Consider the following 18,390-nt stretch of genomic DNA (forward strand, 5'->3'; position numbering starts at 1 on the left):
TTAATTTTTAAAAGAGGAATGAATTTCTTCCTTAGTGGCGTCTACTCTTATTGGTAGCTTTAAGGGAAGTATGCTTGTGTTCTTAAGATTTCTATAATAGAAAATAAGAAGTTCCTACAAAAATGTCTGTATACTCCAATCAATATTTTCATTTAGTAAAAACACTGAAGGGGTGACAGTGAGGTTCTGGACACTGGAAGGCTATTCTCCAGAGACTGAGGAAAGGGCTGTAGGAGACAAGGATTTATTTATCCCATTCTGTAAGAAATGTAAATCGCTTGCTAACTAGGTTGATGAGATTGAGAATAAAATGAAAATTAGAAATGTGTGGAATTCATTTCAAGACTGCGTTGGTCTATGTCACTGTTTATCGCTACACGCTTATCTGAAATTCTAGGTCAGCTGGTGCCTTTGACTTTATTTCTGAATGCAGAATCTCCAGGACATGTTATATTGATCTTTACTCCTCCCTTTAAAATTTTATCTTTGTGAAGAAATCTGAAAACAGAGATATCAAGAGAGGAAGGTGGGGGTTATTTGCATGTCCTATATAAATTAGAAAGAATTGGTTTGTTTTATGAATGTAGTGGTTGTCTCAGGTACTGGATTAACAACAGATCCAGCACAGGCACCAGAATATTAACAACAACAATTATTGTTATAAATAAATACATAATTGTTGAAGGAAATTGCTGTCCAGGTATCTCACATCTTCAATTGAGAGGGCAATCCAGTCTCTCTATTCAAACTGCTAAAAAGGAAGACACTTGTTCTTGGAATTAGAACTAAATGAATTCTACCAACTCATTTCATATAGGTCACTGAATAACCATCAAATGGTAATAATTTTTGGTCACTACTGACCTGGATGCGAACTGGTGACCTAGAGATGAAAGGTTCTGTATCCCATTACCAACCCCTTGAGCTATCCAGGCCCCCTGGAAATATTTTTAAGAAAAGAAGAAAAGAAAATTAAACCTTTTAAATGAAGAAAATTAAACCTTTTGGCACCAGTAATGAGCCTTTGCCCTATCCTGCAAAGCTGTCAGACTGTATTCTTCATGCTGCTCCTATGCTTCTGGATCCACTTTTTAATTGCACCTTGTAAAGAGTTCTTTCACATATGCTATGGTAGTAACATGTAGAGTTGGAAACCATTGTTCTTAAATTTTGTCGGGAATGACTGAAATATACTAATATGAGGAGAATCTGGCCAGTGTCTTACATAACTCCTTCTATGTTAATATGTGTATGCACTACATGTTTTTGGTAGGAGGGCTGTAAAGTTTTAGATTTGCAGCCCAGTATTTATGAATGTCTTATGTGTAATTTGTGGACACTCCTACCACAGTCACTGCAAATGTAATGAAAATAATAAGTTAAAAAGAGAAGTGAATATAGTAGAAACTTCAAGTAACATTTCTTCATCACTTGAACAATTTAACAGAAAAAATAAATTGTCAACCTCTTCTTCTGAGGTACATTTTGCAATGGGTTAACAGTTTTGAAAAGTATACCTCCTATTAATGCTCTCTCTCCAGAACTAAATCAGACATCACACAGTTATAAAAAATGTTTCTGTTTAAACAAGGGGCTGTCTTACAAGGACTTCAGCTTTGAGCTGGAGGGGACCATTGCAACACCTAAAGGAGATAGGAATCATAGAATCAGTATCCACAGAAGGGAATTTCCTACTTTATATTCCATATGCTTTGCCTTAAGCAAACAGAAGGCAATTCTGGACATCAAGTCTATAAGTAGATGTATGAGGAACAGCAAATTTAAAGTGAAAATTCTGGAATCACTAGCCTGAAAGAGCTCTTCACATCACAAGACAACACAGAAAGCTTTTGAAGATCTACTGCCAAGACAACTTAGAACCAAATTCTTACTTTTCCTGATTTTGAACCAATCAGAAGGATTAGGGATATACTTTCTATTGATAAAGGTTGATTTACTGGTATTAACATTATGAAGAACGATATCACAGATGACTGCCTTTTCAACAGAATACTGCTGAATTTTTCAGAAGAATTAATTTTAAAGGTGATTTTAGCTCCATGCAGTATATGAGAAGATCATAACATTCATAAAATCATAGAAATGTAGGGCTGGAAGGGACTCAAAAGGTCATCTAGTCTAACCCCCTGCACTGAGGCAGGACCAAGTATACCATTCTTCTGCTTAAATCTATTTTAGGAGAAAGAAGTTCCATGGAATAATTTGGAAGTGTTGTAGAGAGCCATAAAAGTCTATTTTAAAAGTATTGCAAAATTTAGGAAGTCTTCTTCATTGTTTGTAATAAATTCATCCCACGGACTTAGTTATTATAATAATAATTTTAGAAAACAAAAATTACGCCAGGCATTTTACAAATTCAGTTGAAAAGAAATAGTTTCCTGCCTCAACGAAATTACAACCTAATTTTAATTGTGATGAGTGAGAACAATAAACAGGAGAGAGGAGAGGGATGAAGAAGAATGAGGGTTATAACAATAACATCATGTAATTACTCAGTTAAGGGGCATTATGTTGGTAGCTCAATTAAAAGGGTTTTGTTTTTCATTTAAAGCTAATAAATTAATCACTCGCTTCTTGTGGGCATATCCATTAATTTTATCAAGGTTACACCCAGTATGAATTTGAGCTAAGTAGTCTAGGGTAAGGGAGGGGCGAGCGGGGGAACAACAGCAAGAAGAGATGAGAAGCAGTTGGGAAGCCTCCAAGTTCAAAATAGAACCATTCCCGCTCATTCAGCTCAGACAATGGTATTAGCATATACAGTTATAAAAAACACATCCACTGAGAAAACTAGTGTACTATCACTCTCTGACTAAACACTACAAGTTAAACATTTGCAATAGACAAGCACCTTTTGGACTAGTGATACTGCAAGCTGTAATAGAATGCCAACTTTTTTTAAGGTTTCCCTAATAATAAATTCAAAAAAGGTTGTACTAAATAATATTTTTGTCTGTTTTTTACCTCTTGATTCTCATTTCTCACATCTGAAAATTATCAGACTGGCTTTTCCTGAAGAAAATTAATCTTTTTCTTTAAAGAGACCATCACTGTTCTAGGTCTCATGCTCCCAATGGGAAACAAGATGGAAGTATCCTAGCTCAAAGCTTTCTGAGGAAGTATTAATTCCCATGTGATAACCAATAACCATGACTTGGTCAGGCCCCATTATCTGTTCCTGCTCTATTCCCTAGAGCTGTCCAGCCAGCTCTTTCTTGACTGTAGCTAGGCAAGGAGTTCCCATTTGGAGCTGTATCTGGGTTTCTAATACCACAGCTCGGGTTCCACCTTCCATATTGTACTATCAAAGTAATGGATATTCTTTGCTGATGTCCCTACCTTCCAGTCGGCCTCTAGTAAACTCAGTATGATTTACTGTGGTCTACACGTCCTTTGATTCTCCAGGCTATGTGCCCCTCTTGCTGGCTCTCTTCAGATGACACATTGCCTCTGCACAAGGACCAAAAGTAATAGTCTCCATGAGACAGCCATCTATCCTCCAATACACTCCTGCCAAAAATACTACTCTGAGGAGCTCTGCATTGAATCTTCTGATAATTTGCATATTTGAACAAGGATTTGGCAACTAAGTGTGGTGTGTACTGACTGAATTAATCTAGTCAGTCATGTGGGTTCCTGACAGAGGAACTACCTTTGGCACACTGTGTAGTTGTCCCATTGCTGATGAAAGTCAGATATCTTGGTAGGTGGAGCTAGCCTCAGCACCCCTACTGATGCAGATAGTGCCAAGTGTTAGTGTGGCCAATGATGACATCTGCTCTGGTACCCCTGAATCTCCTGGCACTCCATCAATCATAGAATCGTAGGACTGGAAGGGACCTCGAGAGGTCATCTAGTCCAGTCCCCTGAACTGATCAGGACTAAGTATTATCTAGACCACCCCTGATAGGTATTTGTCTAACCTGCTCTTAAAAATCTTCAAAGGAGATTCCACAACGTCACTGGGCAATTTATTCCAGTGCTTAACCATCCTGACAGTTAGGAAGTTTTTCCTAATGTCCAACCTAAACCTCCCTTGCTGCAATACCCCATAATGAGTTACTTGAATGGGATCAAGGGATTGTCAGGATCCCAACATGGGCAGTCAGGACCAAGGGTCAGATCAGGGGCAAACCATGAAGCTGAGAGTAGTGGAGGAGTTTGTAGTCAGGTTCCAAGCCAGGGTCGATACCAAAGGTCAGAGTCTGAGTCAGGTTTCAGGGTCCAGTCAGGAGGCAAAATGCAAGTCAAGCCAAGGTTAAAGTCAGGAGTTCAGAAGCAGGGAGCAGAAATGGTCATGGCAGCTACAGGATATCCACATGGTTGCCTGGACACTCCCTGGAATGTCCCCTTGGGTTTATATGTGGGGAGCTAATCAAGACCCATGATGCTTCTGCCTGTCAGACTGCATGATCTGTGTCTACAGCAGGTTGTAGGGCCATGAAGCACAAGCTGGTTACAGCTGCTGCTGGGTACCAACATGGAAGACCAGCAGCCAGGTAGATCTCCCAGGCCTGGGTTCTAGACATGTGGGGTCTTACAGGGATGATCCTGAACATGACTCTTTGGATTCTACTGATATATATCCACAGAGGGGAAAAATCCCGCAGTGACCCTGCCCTGGGGGACTCAAATTTCTTCCATTTTTTGCAGATGCTGGCTATCACTGCTGGTTCTGAGTTTGTCCCTGACCAGGACTCTTCAAAGGTTATGGTGTATAAGTAAATTGATCAGATCCCCCTATTAAAAAGACTGTGCTTCCTTATATCCTTTCTTTGATTAGCTGATCAAGTGTGGAAAATGCCTCTCTTCTCTATCACTATGTCCTTGGTAGAGAAAAAATACACCTTACCTGAGGACACCTCTGGCTGCTTTTTCTACTCCTCACATGAGAGAGTGAGACTATGGCCAGAGAAAGAAATAGCTGAACTCACAGAATTGTACCAAAGAAACCTTTGATACTGCAATCTTTTTATTGTTTTTGTTTGTTTGTTTTTTAAAAATTTACCAATCTACAGCATTTAGCAGCAACAGGAGCAGCAGTTGTAGGGTACCTCAACCTCTTCATACACTTTTTCCAAACACACATACAAAAATATTTTTTAAAGGCTACAGAAGTACATCAGAAGCACACCAGGAAGCCTGCTAAACAACCACTGGATGATCAAGATGCTTAAGGATCACTCAAGGAAGATAAGGCCATTGCGGAGAAACTAAACAAATTCTTTCCATCGGTCTGCACAGCTGAGGATGTCAGGAAGATTCCCAGAGCCATTCTTTTCAAGTGACAGATCTTAGAAACTGTCCCAGACTGAGACATCATTAAAGGCAGTTTTGGAACAAACTGATAAATTAAACAGTAATAAGTCACCAGGACCAGATGGTATTCACCCAAGAGTTCTGAAGGAACTCAAATGTGAAATTGCAGAACTACTAACTGTGGTATGTAACCTATCTTTTAAATCAACTTCTATACCAGATGACTGGTGGATAGCTAATGTGACTTTAAAAAGGCTCCACAGGCAATCCTGGCTATTGCCTAACTTCAGTACTAGGCAAATTGGTTGAAACTATAGTAAAGAACAAAATTATTAGACACATAGATGAACACAATTTGTTGGAGAAGAGTCAACATGGTTTTTGTAAAGGGAAGTCATGCCTCACCAATCTACTAGAATTCTTTGAGAAAGTCAACAAGCATGCGGACAAGGGTGATCCAGTGTATATAGTGTATTTTAATTTTCAGAAAGCCTTTGACAAGATCCCTCACCAAAGGCTCTTAAGCAACGTAAGCTCTCATGGGATAAGAGGGAAAGTCCTCTCCTGGATCAGTAACTGGTTAAAAGATAGGAAACAAAGGGCTAAAAGATAAGAAACATATAAATGATCAGTTTTCAGAACAGAGAGAGGTAAATACTGGTGGCCACCAGGAGTCTGTACAGGGACCAGTACTATTCAACATATTCATAAATGATCTGGAAAAACGGGTAAACAGTGAGGTGGCAACATTTGCAAATGATATAAAACTACTCAAGATAGTTAAGCCCAAAGCAGACTGTGAAAAATTACAAAGGAATCTCAGGTATCAGAGGGATAGCTGTGTTAGTCTGTATCCACAAAAACAATGAGGAGTCCGGTGACACCTTAAAGACTAACAGATTTATATGGGCATAAGCTTTCGTGGGTAAAAAACCCACTTCTTCTGATGCATGGGATCTCACAAAACTGGGTGACTGGGCAACAAAATGGCATATGAAATTCAATGTTGATAAATGCAAAATAATGCACACTGGAAAACATAATCCCAACTATACAGATAAAATGATGGGGTCTAAATTAGCTGCTACCACTCAAGAAAGAGATCTTGGAGTCATTTGTGGGTACTTCTCTGAAAACATCCACTCAATGTGCAGTGGCAGCCAAAAAAGTTGACAATGTTGGGAATCATTAGGAAAGAGATAGATAATAAGACAGAAAACATTATATTGCCTCTATATAAATCCATGGTACACCCACATCTTGAATACTGCATGCAGATGTGGTTGCCCCATCTCAAAAAAGATATATCAGAATTGGAAAAGGTACAGAAAAGGGCAACAAAAAATATTAGGGGTACAGAACAGCTTTCATATGAGGAGAGATTAATAAGACTTGGACTTTTCAGCTTGGAAAAGAGATGACTAAGTGGGGATATGATAGAGGTCAGAAAGATAGATAAATAAATGACTGGCGTGGAGTAAATAAGTAAATAAGGAAGTGTTATTTATTCCTCATAACACAAGAACTAAGGGTCACCAAATGAAATTAACAGGCAACAGGTTTAAAATAAACAAAAGGCAGTCAAACTGTGGATCTCTTTGCCAGAGGATGTTCTGAAGGCCAAGACTAACAGGATTCAAAAAAGAACTAGATAAGTTCATGGAGCGTAGGTCCATCAATGCCTATTAGCTAGAATGGACAGGGATGCAAAACCATGCAAAACCAGCCCCTGGTAGCAAGTTTCTGACTACAACCAACTTCCCATCATCTTTCTGTTGAAGGGAAACTTTGGGAATTTTACTCATGATAGTCCCTGATCACGTTGATATATGAGACTTGAAGCATTATCGGGTGGAGAGATTTCTGAAAACCAAATCTTGTAGCCCCAGAATTTCCCTCTGCCCTTAAGAATGCTCCAGGATGATATATAGCACAAAATCTAATTCCTCATGGCAAAGTCAAATCAGTGCACCAGGCAAAAGAAGGAAGGAGTTTTATTACAGACCCTCCCTACTGCCTAGAAAATCAGATGGGCTTTGGTAACCACATGCACATAAGGATACTTCCCCTGCATCAAAGGTAACTTAGATGTAATATGAGAACAGCACTGCAATACTAATTTTGTATCTTTCTTTTTTGAGCTGGAATCAACCAGTGTTACTTGGCAGTGGTTGTGTCCTACCTATATATGTTAGTAGTCCACATATTCTGCTTTTTGGACAATTGGTTGACCAAAGACAGCACAATAAAACTGGCCTAAGAATCAGTTGTGTTGCCATAGGGGTGCTGGAATACAGCACTGGAATTCAAAATAAACTACACAAAGTACTATTTTGTCCCCTACAGACAAATGGAGTACAAGGGAGCCCTGGTGGATTCAGTTCAAAGCCTTCCTGCCCCAAGACAGGATCCAGGGCATCATAATTCTAGCAGAAAGAATTTTTCAGCATCAGTGGTGACTGCTTGGCCCATGCTAGCAATTCTGAATCTCATAGATGTAAACTGTATTTATAGGACCCATAGCAAGTCTCCACACAAAACCACTTCAATAGACCCAGATATCTCAACAGAAGCAAGCATCAAAGGAACTCCAACTTCACATCTGGATAATGGATGATATCCAGGCCTCTGTGTCCTTGTTACAAGCCAGAGACAATCTTCAACAGTACTTTTAAATTACACCAGCACTAGTTGAAGTTACCATGGATGGAATGGGAAGCCCACACAGAAGAAGTTCACAATCAGGACATTTAGTATCTCAGGAACAATAGCTACACAAAAATGTTCTGGAGATAAGGGAAGCCCTAAATGCATCCAACTTACAGAGGCCTGGTTTCCCAAATCTTATGTTCCTGATTCAAAGTGCAAGCAGGCCACCAGGTTCTGTATAAAAAAGGAGGAAGATACTGGGTTGTTCCTCTTGTAACAGAAAGTTTGCAGGTGTGGGAAAAGGCTCTGTTTCACACGACATTGTCGGCCACTACTTGCCTAACAGGAAAGGGGAACATGACTGCAGACACACTGCAGTGATTAGTTACTTTATCCTCTCCCAGCTTACGGGTCTTCACCTTAACAGTCTGGTTCCTGACATGGTATAGGGCCCAGGGGCATGATGTGTCTCAGCACATCTTCAGTCTTCTTGGAAGTGTACCATAAAGACTTATAAATGCAAGTTGAAAAGGTCAACTTGGCTCAACAAGACAGGGTTCTGGAGGCCCAAACTGCCAGAGAAAATGGGCTCAGAGGTAGTCTCAGCACATCAGGTGACATTCCCAAGGGGTTTCTGTGACCCAACCCATCACACCAAGTTTTAAGGTATAAAGTGGCATTACAAAAGTAAATTTGAATTCCAGCCAAAGGTGGTAGTGGTGGACCCTGTCTCTAATCAACTGCTCATCCGGACTATATTTTCCTTAAGTTGTGATTCCTGCCTCCACAAACTAAGAAGTCCTTAATGTGAAGTAAATGCTTACAAAGTTGACCCAACTTTTTGTTTCATTTGACACCAATTTATTAGACCAGCCCTAAAAGAACTAAGTCTAAATGGCTGTCTGATTGGTTGCATTTCTTACTGCAATGTCATAACAGACTTGGACATAAAGGGTTATGTCACAGGCAGGTTATCCTAGGCAGGTCAACTTCAGTAGCTCGCCTCAAGTCTGAGACATCCATATGGTCTTCCTTGTACACTTGTACAAAATAATATTCCTCAGTTTCAACTGGTTCAGTCACTCAATATAGGGGTGCCCCAACATTGCTGGCCTTTAGAGTTTACTTCTTTTCATGATGTCTCTAAGTTAAGTAGGCAGATTTAAAAAGTTTGTTTTTCCCAGGAGACCACACATCTTTTAATCCTCTGTTTGTTTATGTCTCTTTAATGGCATTGTGATTACTTCATCCCTCCCACTTAATAAATTCCTCTTGATTAATAAATGATATTGGCCTATTTAGTACACTGCCTACTCAGTCTCCAAGATTAGGAATCCTGTAATGATCATATATTTGAAGAAGGGGAAAATATCTGTAATTATGCTTCTTTGAAGCTATCTCACATGATTCTTATTCCCCATCATTCCTCACAGTCTGGGGGGTTTGTTTTTGATTTTTTTTATATCCATGGGGAAGTCTTGTATATATAGGAAAACCCTGTGGATTCCTAGTAGTATGATATAAAGCAGAATCTTGTGGAAATGAGAATATAAGTATTTACCCCCAAAACTCTCTTGGATCCAGCAGATAAAAAGAAGAGAGCCACCCTGAGCAGACCTACCCACTTCTACTAGTGCCTGCACGAAAATCAATAACATTTCATCAATAGAATCAAAAGCAGCAGACAGAGCTAATAATATCAGTACAGACACAGGATCTTCATCTATTTCCAGGACATCATCCACCAATGCGACCAATATATTTCCCCAGTACCCAGGCCTGGACCCAGATTGACAAGGAAAATAGAAATCCAAGGATCTAGATATTGAGAGTCATTTTTCTACAACCTTTTCAATAATCTTATGTAAAACTGGCCAGTGAGATACCCGATTATAATTGGTCAGGTTGGCAACATCAAATGATATATTCTTGTAACACCCATTCCTGGCTTCTTTAAGGGTAACCAGTCTCCCCCCACACTCCCAATGAAGTGCTGGCAATCTCCCCCAGAAATGGGCCTAACTCTTCCTCACTGGCTGCCACCAACCAGGTAGGATATGGGGTAGAGTTTGTGGAATGAAGTTCATCAGTGAGTTACACCAACTGAAACTCAAGAAAAGATACTGCTATGCCATGACCCTCACAAACATTGCCCTTCCACTGGCAGTTCAGCCTGAATACAAATGATTTACACTAGGGCTATCTATTAATCGCAGTTAACTCACGCAATTAACTCAAAAAAATTAATCAAGATTAAAAAAAATAATCGATATTAATCACAGTTTTAAAATGTATAAAATATTTTGGATGTTTTTCTACATTTTCATGTATATTGTATTCTGTGTTTTAATTGAAATCAAAGTGTATATTATTTTGTATTACAAATATTTGCACTGTAAAAATGATAAACAAAAGAAATAGCATTTTTTAATTCATCTCATACAAGTACTGTAGTGCAATCTCTTTGTCGTGAAAGTGCAACTTACAAATGTAGATTTTTTTTTTGGTACATAACTGCACTCAAAAACAAAACAATGTAAAACTTCAGAGCCTACAAGTCCATTCAGTCCTACTTCTTGTTCAGCCCTCTTCTTATTTACACAATGTCACCAGAAAGTGAGAACAGGCATTTGCATGGCACTTTTGTAGCTGGCATTGCAAGTTATTTACGTGCAGATATGCTAAACATTCATATGCCCCTTCATGCTTTGACCACCATTCCAGGGGACATGCTGATGATGCTCGGTAAAAAAATAATGTGTTAATTACATTTGTGACTGAACTCCTTGGGGAGAATTGTATGTCCCCTGCTCTGTTTTACCTGCATTCTGCCATATATTTCATGTGATGGCAGTCTCGGATAATGATCCAGCACATGTTGTTCATTTTAAGAACACTTTCACTGCAGATTTCACAAAACGCAAAGAAGGTACCAATGTGAGATTTCTAAAGATAGCTACAGCACTTGACCCAAGATTTACGAATCTGAAGTGCCTTCCAAAATCTGAGAGGTATGAGGTGTGGACTTTGTTTTCAGAAGTCTTAAAAGAGCAACACTTTGATGCGGAAACTACAGAACCCAAACCACCAAAAAAAGTAAATCAACCTTCTGCTGGTGGCATTTGACTTAGATAATGAAAATAAACATGCATCAGTCCGCACTGCTTTGGATTGTTATCGAGCAGAACCCATCATCAGCATGGATACATGTCCCTTGGAATGATGGTTGAAGCATGAAGGGACAGATGAATTTTCAGCGCATCTTGCACATAAATATCTTGTGATGCTGGCTACAAAAGCAACAAGGAGTCTGGTGGCACCTTAAAGACTAACAGATTTATTGTTTTTGTAGATACAGACTAACACGGCTACCCCCTGATACTTGGCTACAAAAGGTGACATTGTAAATAAGAAGTGGGCAGCATTATCTCCTGCAAATGTGAACAAACTTGTTTGTCTGAGCAATTGGCTGAACAAGAAGTAGGACTGAGTGGACTTGAAGGCTCTAAAATTTTACATTGTTTTATTTTTGAATGCAGTTTTTTTGTACATAATTCTACACTTGTATTAGGTGAATTGAAAAATACTATTTCTTTTGTTTTTTTACAGTGCAAATACTTGTAATCAAAAATAAATATAAAGCAAGCACTGTACACTTTGTATTCTGTGTTGTAAGTGAAATCAGTATATTTGAAAATGTAGAAAACATCCAAAAATATTTTTTAAATGGTATTCTATTATTGCTTAACAGTGTGATTAATCGCAATTAATTTTTTTAATCGCTTGACAGCCCTAATTTACACATGAACATCCATACTCACATATATCAGTATGCATATTTTGTCCATTTTTTAGGATACGCTATATATTTTAAAAATTAACTCTTTTTATGGGCCACTTTTATAATTCACTTCTATGGGGGGCTTCTTGCTTCCTAGACAATTTGAGAATAGGAAAAAAGTGTTCTTGGAACTGAGATCTTCTCAGCTACTGACACCTGACAAATAAAGTAGGAGTCTCACACTGAACTTTCGTTACTGAAGAAAGCCCCCAAACCTTTAAAGCTGGAAGACTTCCACCCTGTCTCACTCTGAAAACATGATACCAACTGGGAGTGAGCACGCTGTGAGAAGATATTTTCAAAGAAGAAGAATTACTACTTAGAAAGTTTATCTTAACTACTCCCCCTCCGAATATAGAACTTAACTGGCAATCCAACCTACCACATTTTTATCCTACAATGGGACTTAAAAAAAAATAAAGGGTGAGAGAGAGGGAGATGGATGTGTTGCTTTTTTCAGTTGCCAATCCATGTTCTTCAAAAAACACATAGGCAATTATATAATTTTCCTACTGAATGGAGTAGAATGGGTAGGAGAGTAGGTAGATAAATGATATGTCAGATGAGATTTAGGTAAGATATTAGGAAAAACTTACTAACTATAAAGACAAGTAAGTATTGGAACAGGTAGTTTTTAAGAAAAGGTTAGACAAACACCTATCAAGGATGACCTAGGTATAGTTGGTCCTGCCTCAGCATGAGGGTATGAACTACATGATCTCTTGAGGTCCCTCCCAGTTCTATATTTCTGATTCTATGTTTATGGAAAGTGTTTAATATCAAGAGAGCACTTATAAACTGGAGTTGGAGGTGACAGAAAATGAAATAGAAATAGTTCCAGGAGGAAAAATACAATCTGGTTGGAAAGTGATGGGGGGGGGGGGTGTTGAAGGTAGCAGCTTAGTAGTCCTCCACCTCTACCTCCTGAAGAACTTCTTGTAAGAATTTCTCTTATTTCTCTCCCAGTGGCAGTAATCATGATAGTTGTGTCTGTGTGCATGTGCTCTGTGCCCTGCTACTATCTGGCTGGATAATTCTTGAGAAAATAGCTCTCTGTGGTCTTTGTATCAACATCTTTGTGCTGTTTAACCTATAGGTGCTTATTTTGAATTTGGTTTGCTCTGGGGTTTCTCTGCTAGAGACTCAGAGTGCTGAATGTACTGAGGAACTCCTAGAGTTTCCCAGGTATAGAGTGCACTCTGTGATGCTCCGACAGGGGATATTCTGGAGGGGAGTTTTAACAGCAGTGGATTGAGTGCCCACACCCATCGAAATTAGCAAAATAAATTAATTAAATCAGACTCCAAACCAAAAAAAGCCAAATTATACAGTGTAGGATGATTTTGGTGGTCCCAGCATAAGCTAAGGATATAATGGGCATGAAGATCAATCTCCCCTCTCTCTGTTAGATGTAGTTCCCTCCAAAGGAGAGCTGAGGCCCACTGGTGGGCAGTGTGAGGACGACTGTCTTGCCAGGGTTCACACTACACTTCATTTGTGGATGAATGGCTGGTTTTAGTCTGCCAGTCTGTCAATCAGGCAACCATCATACACATACTTTTTTTTAAAGAAAATAATTATAGCTATCTGGTGGAATCCACCTTTAAACAATTCATATCCCATATGGTAAGGTATATCGCTATGATATAAGAACTGGAGAGTTCCTTGTTTCCCTTTAATGTTCTCATGAACTCATTTTGCTATATAATTTTACTTTGATGCCAAGTGAAAGTATTCGGATCTTAATGGACTATTTGAACTACAATTATATAGCTAAAATTTAAAATACAACCATAGTCTGAAAAATGTCAGGACAGTTTGATGCATGGTCAAAAGTGGAGATGAACTTTCATTTTAGCAAATTGATCCTTCCATACCTGGTCCTGGCTTCCCTGAAGTGCAGAAAATAGGAAATGAATAAGAAGAAAATGCAAGAGTCGAGACAGGATATGATTAAGATATGAGCAAAAACTTCAAAAAAGCAATCAAGGTAAGAATGAATCCTGTCAATGTTTCAGAGGTGAAATAGGCAGATACATAGACAAAAATGCATTAGGGAACAGAAAGTTTGGGGTTTCAGATGAAGATTTATAACAAGATTTTCTACTTCTGGAGTAAAACTAGCATTGAGTTAAGGGAAGTATTAGCAGAGCCAAATATGAGACAAAGTTTATTACCTAGAAGTAGGAACTCAGAATTTAAAACATTCAGTATTAGAAAATTTTAGGGGTAATTAAGAGCCAACAAAGAAAAGACAGGCAGATAAATGAGAGACAGAAGGACCAGAGAATGAGCTGAGGTAGATGAAAAGCAGAGTGTTAATGTGTATAACAGTGATGCTCAAGGTTGAAGCTAGAAAAAGAAGTCTCAGAGAAAGGGAAAATTGCTCCTTCTTCAGAAACAGTATAATCATTTTTATTTTTGCTAAACTGTTATGCCATTGGACCGGAACAATGGATTATGTATTCTGGAATCGTGCCTCTGTCAGTGACCTGTACCTAATACCTTCAGAGAAAAGCAAAAAACTTCCAAAAATCCCACAATGCACAAGATATTGTACAATACCTTATCATGGAAAAAATTTCTACCCAATCCCAACTGGTGGTCAGTTTATGCCTTAAAGTATGAGAACTGATGGCTCTTGTAAATATTTAATTTAGCTACTGCAACTGCAGATGCTATTTTTATTCATATAATTTGCTAATCTCTTTTTGAATTTTACTAAACTGTTTGATCTAATAAGAACCTACAGTTCCCAGAGTAACCTTAACCCTGCTTTTTAATACATACTCATTACATGATTAAGTCTTTTTGAAGGAATAATATAGAAAAAATGTTTCTTTTACATCCTTTCCTACCCTATACACTATCTGCCAACCAGTATGTCAAATTGACTGAAGTTATATGATAATGTAATGAAAGACACTATTGTAAATGCACATGGAAAAGGAAACAAAATAACTAGTTGATGCAGGAAACCATATCTCAGAATTTCCTAATTTTTGTAAAAATACAATCTTACCATTACACTAATGTAGCTTTATTGATCTTAATTTATTTGCCTTTAATTTAAAAAAAATATGGCAAAAAGAAAACACACAATGTATTTCAATAAGTATTTAATAAAAATCATGCTTATTTCAATTTATGATCCTCAAAAATGACTGAATGAATTTTCATTAAAATAAAATCAAACAAAAAACCTGATAAAAAACATGAGAAAATTCAGCTCGATAAGTTATTTCTTCAGAGAGTTATAAGCCATTCTTCTAACTGTAAAGTCAACTAGAATTACTGGCTGTTATGAGAATGATCACAGAGTACTACTATATTCATTTTGTGATTTTTGAAGACTTAAGGACAGAATCTTGACAGAGTTAATTTTTGTACATTTTTATAATTGAAGAGTTGGTTCCTAAGATGTTGGGGTCCTGGTTGAGTGTTTAGAAATCTGGGTTGGTAAATAAGATCAGATTTCTCAAAGAAAAAACCCCCAAATGATATAACTGTCTGATCAACAACATATTATAGATAGACAGATTTCCAACAAATTCATAATCTAAATGGAAGGGGAAACTTATACAACTGTTGATTGGTTCAAACTTAGAATACAAAGACCTCAAAGGTGACAAAAATACTCAGTTAAAACTAATGCAGTTTAACTTGATGCATCATTCATACTGGAACCATCAAAAGTAAACTGATTAAATCTGGAAGACTCTGGGCTATTCCAGGAATGTTCTCATCCATCTGGTGATCTCACACTTATGTTCTAGAGCTGTATTCAAATAATTGTGTTTTGAAAGGATATGACAATGAATGCATATTTTTAAATCAGTGATGTGCCTCCTATGTAATGTTTCTAAACTTCAAAGATTGACAAAAGACAAAATTACATAAGATTGTTATTGGCATTTTAACTGCTAAGAATATCTTCATAAGAACAAGGAAAATTTCCATCTCTAACAGAGACAGGCTCCTATAAGAAAAATTCCAGATTGTAGGAAGATAATGATAAGATTGAAAATACTTCAGGACCTACTGGCAATATCTCATCAGAGGCCCTAATTCTTCCTATCATACTTTCTATCTTGTTCCCCCCCTCCTTTATCTCTTCTGTTCTATGAAGGGTAAGATGATTTTATGAGTTATGTTTAAAAAAAGAAATGTGATGTCTCAGTTTTAGAAATCTGATCTGTGTGCTTATGATGAGTTCGTTCAGTAAACTGATCCATTTTTTCAGTGTATGCATTTTAAAAAACTCCAGCAAACATGAAATTAAATAATATAGAAAGATTGACTATAGGATTATCTATTCTTGTGAATATTCAAATCATAGCACTGTGTGTGCTGACTGTAAATAAAGTAATATACTGTGTACGCTCTGCATACCACTTTAAAATGTTCATAACTGCAGACCAAATATCTTCGAACAATGCAAAGCACACATCCTCTTTCAGGACTACATAGATGACAGATTAGAAGTTTAACTCAAACCTGTTTGTGATAGAGCCAAGTGAAAAAAAGAGCATCTAAAAATGTCTTAAGCACTGACAAACTTTCCTCCTGCAACACTAGCTCTGATAACTCAAAATAGCTAAACTGATTTTCACGAAGGTTTCCACAGAAATTTATTTCTCTGGTGAGATCAAACATGAAAAATTTCAATCCCAAAGGTATTTTTTGGGAAAGGTCAAAGCAATTAAAAAGAGGGGTGTAGAATGGAAGTATCAACTATAATAATGTTATTGGGACACTCAAATTAGAACACTCCCCTCTGGCCCCACTCCATGTAGTAATTAGACACAGTGAAAGGATTAAGGGTAGCAAAGGGGAGAATACAGTACCCATAATAAAGGGTTGAGGGGAGGAACCAGCGCTCCACCCCATCCAAGTTGAAGAAAGATTATCCTATATGAAATAGAAATATATAATTTATTATTAATTAGGTATCTGTAATGACCGAAACACTTGGTGTTACACTTTATAACTTAGCAGTATGTGATACTGTCAATTTTCTTTTAAGTCTAGAGTGCTCTTGAAAAATAAGGTGTTCAAGCCTCAACATCATTTCCCTGGTAAGGGAATCTCAGAAATATCTTTTGAATTTTAGGAGTATATTTAAGACATCAATTACTGTTATTTAATTTTACATGTTGAGAAATTGGACTGGAAATTTGAAATACGGTAAATGTTTAAAGCCATCAGCCAGAAATGTGCATAAAACATGCAAAACTGAAAGTGCAATGTGGATAATTTTTAAAAATTGTCTTCTGCCTGCTACTACTTTTCTAATGCAGAAATCAAGCACGGCACAACATGCTTTATTCATTGAAGCTACACACAAACACATGCATTATTATTACCTAAACCAATTAGACAAAGCAATGTATATTTGATTTTCTACATCTAAAATAGCATACAAATTCAGAACTAGTGCAAGAGCATTATGTTACAAAGAGTAATAAAAAACTTAACATAAAAGCAATGGGTATATTCAAATCTTAGTTTGCAGGTAATCATCATTAATCTACATGCATTGAGATGTGAACATGACCCTAAATCTGTGACTGAGATTTAATTTAAATGAAAGCAATTCTTTACTTTGCCTTCCAGCATCTGGGTGGAGTTAGTTTTTTTTTTTGAAGTTCATTGGTTTGAAGTATTAAACACTTCTCAGAATACAATGCAACAACAGAATCCTATTTCAGATGTTCTTATTCTGGCAAAACTCATTCCTGTGCATGGGGCTAGCACAGTCTATGGAACACTTCAGACCTATATTTACCTAAATGGCTCACAGGCCTTGTGCCAGCCCTCTGCACAAGGAATAATATTTGCAACAGAGAATAACCAAGTTAATCTATAACCATATCATAGACAAATATTAGTGAACAGTGAAATGTATACATTAGAACCAACAGAACGGATTGGATTCATTAGGATTTTACTGACTTGGTAAAAGGTTGAAAAAAAACTTTTTGTTGAAATTTTCACACTCTCCCAATTCACTAAAATAGAAAACAGGACATTCCTAAAAATAGGATCATAATTTAAACTAGATTTCTGATATCAGATTTTTCTTTAAATTGGCACAGTTCCAGTAAAATCAATGGGACCATACCAATTTACACCAGCTGAGAACCTGTTAACAGTCTCTTATTTACAGAGGCTTTGTGGAATAAATTTCATTCCTTTCCAGAAAATACTCTGCATCTTTTTGAAAGTGGTGAAAAATCTTAAAACGAAAAAGATGCTTGCTGAATCAAAAATCAGCCAGTTTTGCCACAGTTCATTGTAGGTATATGCAATGCAAGAAAGCAAAGAGGTTTAATTTCTCCCCCCAAATTTACTATTTCCTGCAAGCAGACAAAAGAAACACTGGAGTACTTGACCCAGCTCTTAGCCTATTACATTTGGCTAATTTATCAATTCACAAATTCATAATTTTAAGGACTTTGTTAAATTAAGACATGGTCATCTGAAACTGAAATTCATGAATCTAGTCATGTTTGAGTTAATAGTTTTTTCTTGTGAAGTCTGAAGTAAAGATATGTAACATGATGGATACAATTTGAGGACCTCAATTCTAACAATCTGAATTTGATTTCATGATACTA

At 37.3% G+C, this 18,390-nt stretch overlaps 1 protein-coding gene across 7 annotated transcripts in view; it reads right to left on the reverse strand.

Moving 5' to 3' along the window:
* LOC117884839 (sodium channel protein type 1 subunit alpha) overlaps positions 1-18,390 on the reverse strand; it is a 182,259-nt gene that overhangs the window by 22,681 nt on the left and 141,188 nt on the right. The window lies entirely within an intron of this gene.

This window comes from Trachemys scripta, chromosome 11, assembly GCF_013100865.1.
Source record: "Trachemys scripta elegans isolate TJP31775 chromosome 11, CAS_Tse_1.0, whole genome shotgun sequence".
Classification (NCBI taxonomy): Eukaryota; Metazoa; Chordata; order Testudines; family Emydidae; genus Trachemys; species Trachemys scripta.